We start from the raw sequence: 15,362 nt of genomic DNA on the forward strand, positions 1-15,362 counted from the left end.
ATACATATACGCCATGTATGATAATGTTTTGTCAATATACATACACCATGTATGATAATGTTTTGTCAATATACATATACACCATGTATGATAATGTTCTGTCAATATACATGTAAGCCATGTATGATAATGTTCTGTCAATATACATATACGCCATGTATGATAATGTTCTGTCAATATACATTTACACCAGGTATGATAATGTTCTGTAAATATACATATACGCCATGTATGATAATGTTCTGTCAATATACATATACGCCATGTATGATAATGTTCTGTCAATATACATATACGCCATGTATGATAATGTTCTGTCAATATACATATACGCCATGTATGATAATGTTCTGTCAATATACATATACACCATGTATGATAATGTTCTGTCAATATACATATACACCATGTATGATAATGTTCTGTCAATATACATATACGCCATGTATGATAATGTTCTGTCAATATACATATACGCCATGCATGATAATGTTCTGTCAATATACATATACACCATGTATGATAATGTTCTGTCAATATACATATAAGCCATGTATGATAATGTTCTGTCAATATGCATATGCGCCATGTATGATAATGTTCTGTCAATATACATATACGCCATGTATGATAATGTTCTGTCAATATACATATACGCCATGTATGATAATGTTCTATCAATATACATATAAGCCATAGTGTGATAATGTTCTGTCAATATACATATACACCATGTATGATAATGTTCTGTAAATATACATATACGCCATGTATGATAATGTTCTGTCAATATACATATACGCCATGTATGATAATGTTCTGTCAATATACATATACTCCATGTATGATAATGTTCTGTCAATATACATATACACCATCTATGATAATGTTCTGTCAATATACATATACGCCATGTATGATAATGTTCTGTCAATATACATATACGCCATGTATGATAATGTTCTGTCAATATACATATACACCATGTATGATAATGTTCTGTCAATATACATATACACCATGTATGATAATGTACTGTCAATATACATATACGCCATGTATGATAATGTTCTGTAAATATACATATAAGCCATGTATGATACTGTTTTGTCAATATACATATACACCATGTAAGATAATGTTCTATCAATATACATATACACTATGTATGATAATGTTCTATCAATATACATATACACCATGTATGATAATGTTCTGTCAATATACATATACACCATGTATGATAATGTTCTGTCAATATACATATACACCATGTATGATAATGTTCTGTCAATATACATATACACCATGTATGATAATGTTCTGTCAATATACATATACACCATGTATGATAATGTTCTGTCAATATACATATACACCATGTATGATAATGTTCTGTCAATATACATATACACCATGTATGATAATGTTCTGTCAATATACATATACACTATGTATGATAATGTTCTGACAATATACATATACACCATGTATGATAATGTTCTGACAATATACATATAAGCCATGTATGATAATGAGAGTTGAAAACCAGAGAGAATACTCTGTGAATTTATGGTTAATAACTACTAATGCATTTTATTGTGAAGTGTGTGCCACTGTGCAATAGAGTTGTATGATGGGAATTTTGTTCTTTAGTAAGTAAACCTCTGCACATTTTATTAGTTTCAAAATCATACACAAAATAAACAGATTTAACTTTTTTATGCAAAAATATTAAACGCTTAAACGTCCTTTTATTCATATGATATTTTTGTTTATATTTTTTCTCCATTAAATAAGGAATTATACACAAAAAATGTTCTTTTGTGGTTCAGACAAAGAATACCATTTAAAAAAAAGTTTCCCATCTACTTCTATTATAAAATTTGCTTTGTTCCCATATAAGCCATGTATGATAATGTTCTGTAAATATACATATAAGCCATGTATGATAATGTTCTGTCAATATACATATATACCATGTATGATAATGTTCTTTAAATATACATATACACCATGTATGATAATGTTCTGTCAATATACATCTAAGCCATGTATGATAATGTTCAGTCAATATACATATACACCATGTATGATAATGTTCTGTAAATATACATATACGCCATGTATGATACTGTTTTGTCAATATACATACACCATGTATGATTTTTTTTTTCAATATACATACACCATGTATGATAATGTTTTGTCAATATACATATACACCATGTATGATAATGTTCTGTCAATATACATATACGCCATGTATGATAATGTTTTGTCAATATACATACACCATGTATGATAATGTTTTGTCAATATACATATACACCATGTATGATAATGTTCTGTCAATATACATATACACCAGGTATGATAATGTTCTGTAAATATACATATACACCATGTATGATAATGTTTTGTCAATATACATACACCATGTATGATAATGTTTTGTCAATATACATATACACCAGGTATGATAATGTTCTGTAAATATACATATACACCATGTATGATAATGTTCTGTCAATATACATATAAGCCATGTATGATAATGTTCTGTCTATATACATATACGCCATGTATGATAATGTTCTGTCAATATACATTTACACCATGTATGATAATGTTCTGTAAATATACATATACGCCATGTATGATAATGTTCTCTCAATATACATATAGGCCATGTATGATAATGTTCTGTCAATATACATATACACCATGTATGATAATGTTCTGTCAATATACATATACGCCATGTATGATAATGTTCTGTCAATATACATATACGCCATGTATGATAATGTTCTGTAAATATACATATAAGCCATGTATGATAATGTTCTGTCAATATACATATATACCATGTATGATAATGTTCTGTAAATATACATATACACCATGTATGATAATGTTCTGTCAATATACATATAAGCCATGTATGATAATGTTCTGTCAATATACATATACGCCATGTATGATAATGTTCCGTCAATATACATATACACCATGTATGATAATGTTCTGTCAATATACATCTAAGCCATGTATGATAATGTTCAGTCAATATACATATACGCCATGTATGATAATGTTCTGTCAATATACATATACGCCATGTATGATAATGTTCTGTCAATATACATTTACACCATGTATGATAATGTTCTGTAAATATACATATACGCCATGTATGATAATGTTCTCTCAATATACATATACACCATTTATGATAATGTTCTGTCAATATACATATACGCCATGTATGATAATGTTCTGTCAATATACATATACGCCATGTATGATAATGTTCTGTCAATATACATATACACCATGTATGATAATGTTCTGTCAATATACATATACACCATTTATGATAATGTTCTGTCAATATACATATACGCCATGTATGATAATGTTCTTTCAATATACATATAAGCCATAGTGTGATAATGTTTTGTCAATATACATATACACCATGTATGATAATGTTCTGTCAATATACATATAAGCCATGTATGATAATGTTCTGTCAATATACATATAAGCCATGTATGATAATGTTCTGTCAATATACATATAAGCCATGTATGATAATGTTCTGTCAATATACATATACGCCATGTATGATAATGTTCTGTCAATATACATATACGCCATGTATGATAATGTTCTGTCAATATACATATACACCATGTATGCTAATGTTCTGTCAATATACATATACACCATGTATGATAATGTTCTGTCAATATACATATACACCATGTATGATAATGTTCTGTCAATATACATATACACCATGTATGCTAATGTTCTGTCAATATACATATACACCATGTATGATAATGTTCTGTCAATATACATATACACCATGTATGCTAATGTTCTGTCAATATACATATATACCATGTATGATAATGTTCTGTCAATATACATATACACCATGTATGCTAATGTTCTGTCAATATACATATACACCATGTATGATAATGTTCTGTCAATATACATATACACCATGTATGCTAATGTTCTGTCAATATACATATACGCCATGTATGATAATGTTCTGTCAATATACATATAAGCCATAGTGTGATAATGTTTTGTCAATATACATATAAGCCATGTATGATAATGTTCTGTCAATATACATATACACCATGTATGATAATGTTCTGTCAATATACATATAAGCCATGTATGATAATGTTCTGTCAATATACATATAAGCCATGTATGATAATGTTCTGTCAATATACATATAAGCCATGTATGATAATGTTCTGTCAATATACATATACGCCATGTATGATAATGTTCTGTCAATATACATATACACCATGTATGATAATGTTCTGTCAATATACATATACACCATTTATGATAATGTTCTGTCAATATACATATACGCCATGTATGATAATGTTCTGTCAATATATATATAAGCCATAGTGTGATAATGTTTTGTCAATATACATATAAGCCATGTATGATAATGTTCTGTCAATATACATATACACCATGTATGATAATGTTCTGTCAATATACATATACACCATGTATGATAATGTTCTGTCAATATACATATACACCATGTATGATAATGTTCAGTCAATATACATATACACCATGTATGATAATGTTCTGTCAATATACATATACACCATGTATGATAATGTTCTGTCAATATACATATACACCATTTATGATAATGTTCTGTCAATATACATATACGCCATGTATGATAATGTTCTGTCAATATACATATAAGCCATAGTGTGATAATGTTTTGTCAATATACATATAAGCCATGTATGATAATGTTCTGTCAATATACATATAAGCCATGTATGATAATGTTCTGTCAATATACATATAAGCCATGTATGATAATGTTCTGTCAATATACATATAAGCCATGTATGATAATGTTCTGTCAATATACATATAAGCCATGTATGATAATGTTCTGTCAATATACATATAAGCCATGTATGATAATGTTCTGTCAATATACATATACGCCATGTATGATAATGTTCTGTCAATATACATATACACCATGTATGATAATGTTCTGTCAATATACATATACACCATGTATGATAATGTTCTGTCAATATACATATACACTATGCATGATAATGTTCTGTCAATATACATATACACCATGTATGATAATGTTCTGTCAATATACATATACGCCATGTATGATAATGTTCTGTCAATATACATATACGCCATGTATGATAATGTTCTGTCAATATACACATACGCCATGTATGATAATGTTCTGTCAATATACATATACACCATGTATGATAATGTTCTGTCAATATACATACACCATGTATGATAATGTTTTGTCAATATACATATAAGCCATAGTGTGATAATGTTTTGTCAATATACATATACACCATGTCTGATAATGTTCTGTCAATATACATATACACCATGTATGATAATGTTCTGTCAATATACATATAAGCCATGTATGATAATGTTCTGTCAATATACATATATACCATGTATGATAATGTTCTGTAAATATACATATACACCATGTATGATAATGTTCTGTCAATATACATATAAGCCATGTATGATAATGTTCTGTCAATATACATATACGCCATGTATGATAATGTTCTGTCAATATACATATACACCATGTATGATAATGTTCTGTCAATATACATCTAAGCCATGTATGATAATGTTCAGTCAATATACATATACACCATGTATGATAATGTTCTGTAAATATACATATACGCCATGTATGATAATGTTTTGTCAATATACATACACCATGTATGATAATGTTTTGTCAATATACATATACACCATGTATGATAATGTTCTGTCAATATACATATAAGCCATGTATGATAATGTTCTGTCAATATACATATACGCCATGTATGATAATGTTCTGTCAATATACATATACGCCATGTATGATAATGTTCTGTCAATATACATATACACCATGTATGATAATGTTCTGTCAATATACATATACACCATGTATGATAATGTTCTGTCAATATACATATACACCATGTATGATAATGTTCTGTCAATATACATATACACCATGTATGATAATGTTCTGTCAATATACATATACACCATGTATGATAATGTTCTGTCAATATACATATACACCATGTATGATAATGTTCTGTCAATATACATATACGCCATGTATGATAATGTTCTGTCAATATACATATACACCATGTATGATAATGTTCTGTCAATATACATATACACCATGTATGATAATGTTCTGTCAATATACATATAAGCCATGTATGATAATGTTCTGTAAATATACATATACGCCATGTATGATAATGTTCTGTAAATATACATATACACCATGTATGATAATGTTCTGTAAATATACATATAAGCCATGTATGATACTGTTTTGTCAATATACATATACACCATGTATGATAATGTTCTGTCAATATACATATACACCATGTATGATAATGTTCTGTAAATATACATATACACCATGTATGATAATGTTCTGTAAATATACATATACACCATGCATGATAATGTTCTGTCAATATACATATACACCATGTATGATAATGTTCTGACAATATACATATACATCATGTATGATAATGTTCTGTAAATATACATATACACCATGTATGATAATGTTCTGTAAATATACATATAAGCCATGTATGATACTGTTTTGTCAATATACATATACACCATGTATGATAATGTTCTGTCAATATACATATACACCATGTATGATAATGTTCTGTAAATATACATATACACCATGTATGATAATGTTCTGTAAATATACATATACACCATGTATGATAATGTTCTGTAAATATACATATACGCCATGTATGATAATGTTCTGTCAATATACATATACACCATGTATGATAATGTTCTGACAATATACATATACACTATGCATGATAATGTTCTGACAATATACATATACACCATGTAAGATAATGTTCTATCAATATACATATACACTATGTATGATAATGTTCTATCAATATACATATACACCATGTATGATAATGTTCTATCAATATACATATACACCATGTATGATAATGTTCTATCAATATACATATACACTATGTATGATAATGTTCTATCAATATACATATACGCCATGTATGATAATGTTCTATCAATATACATATACGCCATGTATGATAATGTTCTGTCAATATACATATACGCCATGTATGATAATGTTCTATCAATATACATATACGCCATGTATGATAATGTTCTGTCAATATACATATACACCATGTATGCTAATGTTCTGTCAATATACATATACACCATGTATGATAATGTTCTGACAATATACATATACACCATGTATGATAATGTTCTGACAATATACATATACACCATGTATGATAATGTTCTGACAATATACATATACAACATGTATGATAATGTTCTGTCAATATACATATACACCATGTATGATAATGTTCTGTCAATATACATATAAGCCATGTATGATAATGTTCTGTCAATATACATATAAGCCATGTATGATAATGTTCTGTCAATATACATATACACCATGTATGATAATGTTCTGTCAATATACATATACACCATGTATGATAATGTTCTGACAATATACATATACAACATGTATGATAATGTTCTGTCAATATACATATACACCATGTATGATAATGTTCTGTCAATATACATATAAGCCATGTATGATAATGTTCTGTCAATATACATATACACCATGTATGATAATGTTCTGTCAATATACATATACACCATGTATGATAATGTTCTGTCAATATACATATACACCATGTATGATAATGTTCTGTCAATATACATATACACCATGTATGATAATGTTCTGTCAATATACATATACACCATGTATGATAATGTTCTTGTAACGGTACCAACCGGATACCAAGGGTTAACACCAGGGAACAATGTCCTACATAGGGACTCAGCAGTTCACAACCCAGCCAGTTGTCAGGTTTAAACAGAATGAATTTTATTAAGGCTCATATGCCCAGTATTTATGCAGGTCTGACCCCCCCCAGAAGGGGGGTTGAAAGAATGTTGTACATTGAATGGAGGGAACACGCCCTTTTACATGATACAATAGAATACCTTGCTCAAGCTGATAACAATTTAAACACAGACACACACTTGGCTTTCCTTATCATCTAGGGTCTGCTCTCTGAGGTTGATTAAACAATGGACTGTGTATCAATAACATTAATGACAGTGCACAATAGCTGAACACAGTTAACTCTTTCAGTGCTGACAGAAGGGTCTGTCACATCTACATAGCACAATATACAGCCTATAGACAACCTTTCTTATGTTATAGTCCAGAAGTGGCTAGGCTTGCCACAATGCTCCCCCAGAACCAAGCCGGCATACACAGTCTGATCCCAACGGATCGGCTTGGGGATGTCCGGGGCAACAACTTTCGGCTCAAGTAGGCTACGGGGGTTCTCCGCCATCTGCTCCAACTTGGCTCAGTACTGCCCCCACCCCAAACATGGAAGCGTCTCTTCCCGGAGGGACTGGGCTTGGGTAGTCACAGGGTTAACATCAGCGGGATCCATGGGAGCATAGGCAGAAACAAGGGGGGCCAAGTCATTTCCAAGGAGAACATCAGCAGGTAAGTCCTTCTTGACCCCCACATTCACAAGTCTAGCGCCCACTCCCCAATCCAAATGTACCCTGGCAACAGGTAGGCGGAACACAGTGCCCCCTGCTACCCTCACAGCCACAGTGTCTCCAGTGTGCTGTTTCTCAGGCACCAAGTTCTCTTGAAGCAAGGTCATGGTAGCACCAGTATCCCGTAGACAACTGACCTCCTTCCCATTCACTTTAACCCGTTGCCGGTTATTCCGGTGGGCAGCTTGCACGGGGTCTGCTTCATGTAGGCTGCCCCAGCATTCTGGCGCCTCTACGTAGCGGGCCACAGGCTGAGGATTATGTGGGATTCCGCCAGCGGGTCTTCTCCAGGACTGTGCTTGATTCGCTGCGTTTAGGGGACACTCTGGTCTTTTGTGCCCTAGTTGCTTACATCCAAAGCACCGAATAGGTTGTGAGTAGCCCCGCGAATTGAACCGGGCTCTCTGAGGGTAGTTCGTGGCCGGAGGCCGTGTGGTATAGCGGTGCGCCGGGGGTTGGTAACTGGCAGCTGCTGGGGTGACTGGGGGTCTGTACTCCACTCTAGCAGTGGGCAATCGGTATACTGCTCCCCCTGCCCCTCGTACTGCCACGGATCCGCCAGTGGGTGCTGTATCCGGCACCAAATGGGGAGCTATCAGGGTTAAAGTAGCTCCCGAATCCCGAAGTCCCTGGACCGACATCACCTCATGCAGAATTCCCAGGGGTTCCTCGGCTTGGGTGCTCAACACCTCATGAGCGGCTGGCTCCGTTTGGTAATGGTGAGCAGCCGCCCTTGGGGCCAGGTTCTGTCTGACCTGGTTCCAAGCTTGTCTGCTCCGATTTTGGGTGCACTCACGTGCCATATGTCCCCACTGCTTGCAGGTGTGGCATTGTATATTAGCCCGTCCGTTGTTAGGCTGTAGTCCATGGTGCCTCCTGGCATCAAAATGCTGGTCTGCTAATCTGGCTGCTTCGGTTAAGGTGAGGGGTTTTCGATCTCTCACCCATTCTTGGGCTTCTGGGGACAAGCCGTTTAAAGAATTGCTCCAACAGCATCAGTTGTCGCAATTCTTCCATGGTGGTAGCTTGGCTGGCCTGTATCCACCCCTGAGATGCTTGATCCAGCTTGTGGGCCCACTCTGCATGGGAATCTCTTTCTGGCTTGCGCAGGCCTCTAAACTTGCGCCGGTATGCCTCTGAGGTAATGGCATATCTTTCCAAGATCGCTCTCTTCACTTTAGCGTAATCCTTGCTGTCCTCCCTGGGTACAGCGCGATACGCTTCCGCTGCCCTACCGGCTAGCTTGCCTGCTAGCACCGGCACCCATACGGACTGCTCCAAATCATGTAACTCGCACAGTCTCTCAAAATCCTGTAAATACCCATCAATCTCATCCTTCTCCTCACAAAACATTTTAAATGCATGGTATGGGATTTTGGGTCTTACTGGGTTGCTGAGTGCGTCCAAAATGGATTCTGCTCGGGAGGATGCATTCCGCGGACTGTGTGCCATCACGTACTCCTGCACATCTGCCATTACCACGGATAGCATATCCCGTGGTACAGGTTGGGGTAAAAATTCCAGCCTGGTCCTCATTTCCCTCTGGTATAGGGTCTCCTCCATGGCTGCTGGAGGCGTAGCGCTGCGAGCTCTGTCTCCCTCCATCAGCTCAGCAATTAATATAGCCTTGGGTTTGCTGCTGCCTATCTTTCCCCTGGCTTCTAGCAGTTCCTTTTACGTTTGTCTCTTTAGCTTAGAATAATCCATCTCCATTCACTTCGGTCCCTGGTACTCCTTCCATCTTAGTCAGTATTGTAGTAATCCCCCTCTTCCTGAGGTTACTGGCTTGTGTAGTTGCTCTTCTGGGCGATAAGGTTCATTCCGTCGCTTGCCACCAATTGTAACGGTACCAACCGGATACCAAGGGTTAACACCAGGGAACAATGTCCTACATAGGGACTCAGCAGTTCACAACCCAGCCAGTTGTCAGGTTTAAACAGAATGAATTTTATTAAGGCTCATATGCCCAGTATTTATGCAGGTCTGACCCCCCCCAGAAGGGGGGTTGAAAGAATGTTGTACATTGAATGGAGGGAACACGCCCTTTTACATGATACAATAGAATACCTTGCTCAAGCTGATAACAATTTAAACACAGACACACACTTGGCTTTCCTTATCATCTAGGGTCTGCTCTCTGAGGTTGATTAAACAATGGACTGTGTATCAATAACATTAATGACAGTGCACAATAGCTGAACACAGTTAACTCTTTCAGTGCTGACAGAAGGGTCTGTCACATCTACATAGCACAATATACAGCCTATAGACAACCTTTCTTATGTTATAGTCCAGAAGTGGCTAGGTTTGCCACAGTTCTGTCAATATACATTTACACCATGTATGATAATGTTCTATCAATATACATATACACCATGTATGATAATGTTCTGTCAATATACATATACACCATGTATGATAATGTTCTGTCAATATACATATACACCATGTATGATAATGTTCTGACAATATACATATACACCATGTATGATAATGTTCTGACAATATACATATACAACATGTATGATAATGTTCTGTCAATATACATATACACCATGTATGATAATGTTCTGTCAATATACATATAAGCCATGTATGATAATGTTCTGTCAATATACATATACACCATGTATGATAATGTTCTGTCAATATACATTTACACCATGTATGATAATGTTCTATCAATATACATATACACCATGTATGATAATGTTCTGTCAATATACATATAAGCCATGTATGATAATGTTCTGTCAATATACATATACACCATGTATGATAATGTTCTGTCAATATACATATACACCATGTATGATAATGTTCTGTAAATATACATATACACCATGTATGATAATGTTCTGTCAATATACATATACACCATGTATGATAATGTTCTGTCAATATACATTTACACCATGTATGATAATGTTCTATCAATATACATATACACCATGTATGATAATGTTCTGTCAATATACATATACACCATGTATGATAATGTTCTGTCAATATACATATACACCATGTATGATAATGTTCTGACAATATACATATACACCATGTATGATAATGTTCTGACAATATACATATACAACATGTATGATAATGTTCTGTCAATATACATATACACCATGTATGATAATGTTCTGTCAATATACATATAAGCCATGTATGATAATGTTCTGTCAATATACATATAAGCCATGTATGATAATGTTCTGTCAATATACATATACACCATGTATGATAATGTTCTGTCAATATACATATACACCATGTATGATAATGTTCTGACAATATACATATACACCATGTATGATAATGTTCTATCAATATACATATACACCATGTATGATAATGTTCTGTCAATATACATATACACCATGTATGATAATGTTCTGTCAATATACATTTACACCATGTATGATAATGTTCTATCAATATACATATAAGCCATGTATGATAATGTTCTGTCAATATACATATAAGCCATGTATGATAATGTTCTGTCAATATACATATACACCATGTATGATAATGTTCTGTCAATATACATATACACCATGTATGATAATGTTCTGTCAATATACATATACACCATGTATGATAATGTTCTGTCAATATACATTTACACCATGTATGATAATGTTCTATCAATATACATATACACCATGTATGATAATGTTCTGTCAATATACATTTACACCATGTATGATAATGTTCTATCAATATACATATACACCATGTATGATAATGTTCTGTCAATATACATATACACCATGTATGATAATGTTCTATCAATATACATATACACTATGTATGATAATGTTCTATCAATATACATATACACCATGTATGATAATGTTCTGTCAATATACATATACACCATGTATGATAATGTTCTGTCAATATACATATACACCATGTATGATAATGTTCTATCAATATACATATACGCCATGTATGATAATGTTCTGTCAATATACATATACACCATGTATGATAATGTTCTATCAATATACATATACACCATGTATGATAATGTTCTATCAATATACATATACACCATGTATGATAATGTTCTATCAATATACATATACGCCATGTATGATAATGTTCTATCAATATACATATACGCCATGTATGATAATGTTCTGTCAATATACATATACACCATGTATGATAATGTTCTATCAATATACATATACGCCATGTATGATAATGTTCTGACAATATACATATACACCATGTATGATAATGTTCTATCAATATACATATACACCATGTATGATAATGTTCTATCAATATACATATACACCATGTATGATAATGTTCTATCAATATACATATACGCCATGTATGATAATGTTTTGTCAATATACATACACCATGTATGATAATGTTTTGTCAATATACATATACACCATGTATGATAATGTTCTGTCAATATACATATAAGCCATGTATGATAATGTTCTGTCAATATACATATACGCCATGTATGATAATGTTCTGTCAATATACATATACGCCATGTATGATAATGTTCTATCAATATACATACACCATGTATGATAATGTTCTGTCAATATACATATACACCATGTATGATAATGTTCTATCAATATACATATACGCCATGCATGATAATGTTCTATCAATATACATATACACTATGCATGATAATGTTCTATCAATATACATATACACCATGTATGATAATGTTCTGTCAATATACATATAAGCCATGCATGATAATGTTCTATCAATATACATATACACCATGTAGGATAATGTTCTGTCAATATACATATAAGCCATGTATGATAATGTTCTGTCAATATACATATACACCATGTATGATAATGTTCTGTCAATATACATATACACCATGTATGATAATGTTCTATCAATATGCATATGCGCCATGTATGATAATGTTCTGTCAATATACATATAAGCCATGTATGATAATGTTCTGTAAATATACATATACACCATGTATGATAATGTTCTGTCAATATACATATACACCATGTATGATAATGTTCTGTAAATATACATATACACCATGTATGATAATGTTCTGTCAATATACATATACACCATGTATGATAATGTTCTGTCAATATACATATACACCATGTATGATAATGTTCTATCAATATACATATACACCATGTATGATAATGTTCTGTAAATATACATATAAGCCATGTATGATACTGTTTTGTCAATATACATATACACCATGTATGATAATGTTCTGTAAATATACATATAAGCCATGTATGATACTGTTTTGTCAATATACATATACACCATGTATGATAATGTTCTATCAATATACATATACACCATGTATGATAATGTTCTATCAATATACATATACACCATGTATGATAATGTTCTGTCAATATACATATACACCATGTATGATAATGTTCTATCAATATACATATAAGCCATGTATGATAATGTTCTGTCAATATACATATACACCATGTATGATAATGTTCTGTAAATATACATATAAGCCATGTATGATAATGTTCTGTAAATATACATATAAGCCATGTATGATACTGTTTTGTCAATATACATATACACCATGTATGATAATGTTCTGTCAATATACATATACACCATGTATGATAATGTTCTATCAATATACATATACACCATGTATGATAATGTTCTGTCAATATACATTTACACCATGTATGATAATGTTCTATCAATATACATATACACCATGTATGATAATGTTCTGTCAATATACATTTACACCATGTATGATAATGTTCTATCAATATACATATACACCATGTATGATAATGTTCTGTCAATATACATATACACCATGTATGATAATGTTCTGTCAATATACATATACACCATGTATGATAATGTTCTATCAATATACATATACACCATGTATGATAATGTTCTGTCAATATACATATACACCATGTATGATAATGTTCTGTCAATATACATATACACCATGTATGATAATGTTCTATCAATATACATATACGCCATGTATGATAATGTTCTGACAATATACATATACACCATGTATGATAATCTTCTATCAATATACATATACACCATGTATGATAATGTTCTATCAATATACATATACACCATGTATGATAATGTTCTATCAATATACATATACGACCATGTATGATAATGTTTCTGTCAATATACTATACACCATGTATGATAATGTTTCTGTCAATATACATATACACCATGTATGATAATGTTCTGTCAATATACATATAAGCCATGTATGATAATGTTCTGTCAATATACATATACGCCATGTATGATAATGTTCTGTCAATATACATATACGCCATGTATGATAATGTTCTGTCAATATACATATAAGCCATGTATGATAATGTTCTGTCAATTAACATATACACCATGTATGATAATGTTCTGTCAATATACATATACACCATGTATGATAATGTTCTGTCAATATACATATACACCATGTATGATAATGTTCTGTCAATATACATATACACCATGTATGATAATGTTCTGTCAATATACATATACACCATGTA

This window comes from Bombina bombina, chromosome 6, assembly GCF_027579735.1.
Source record: "Bombina bombina isolate aBomBom1 chromosome 6, aBomBom1.pri, whole genome shotgun sequence".
NCBI classification, from domain to species: Eukaryota; Metazoa; Chordata; class Amphibia; order Anura; family Bombinatoridae; genus Bombina; species Bombina bombina.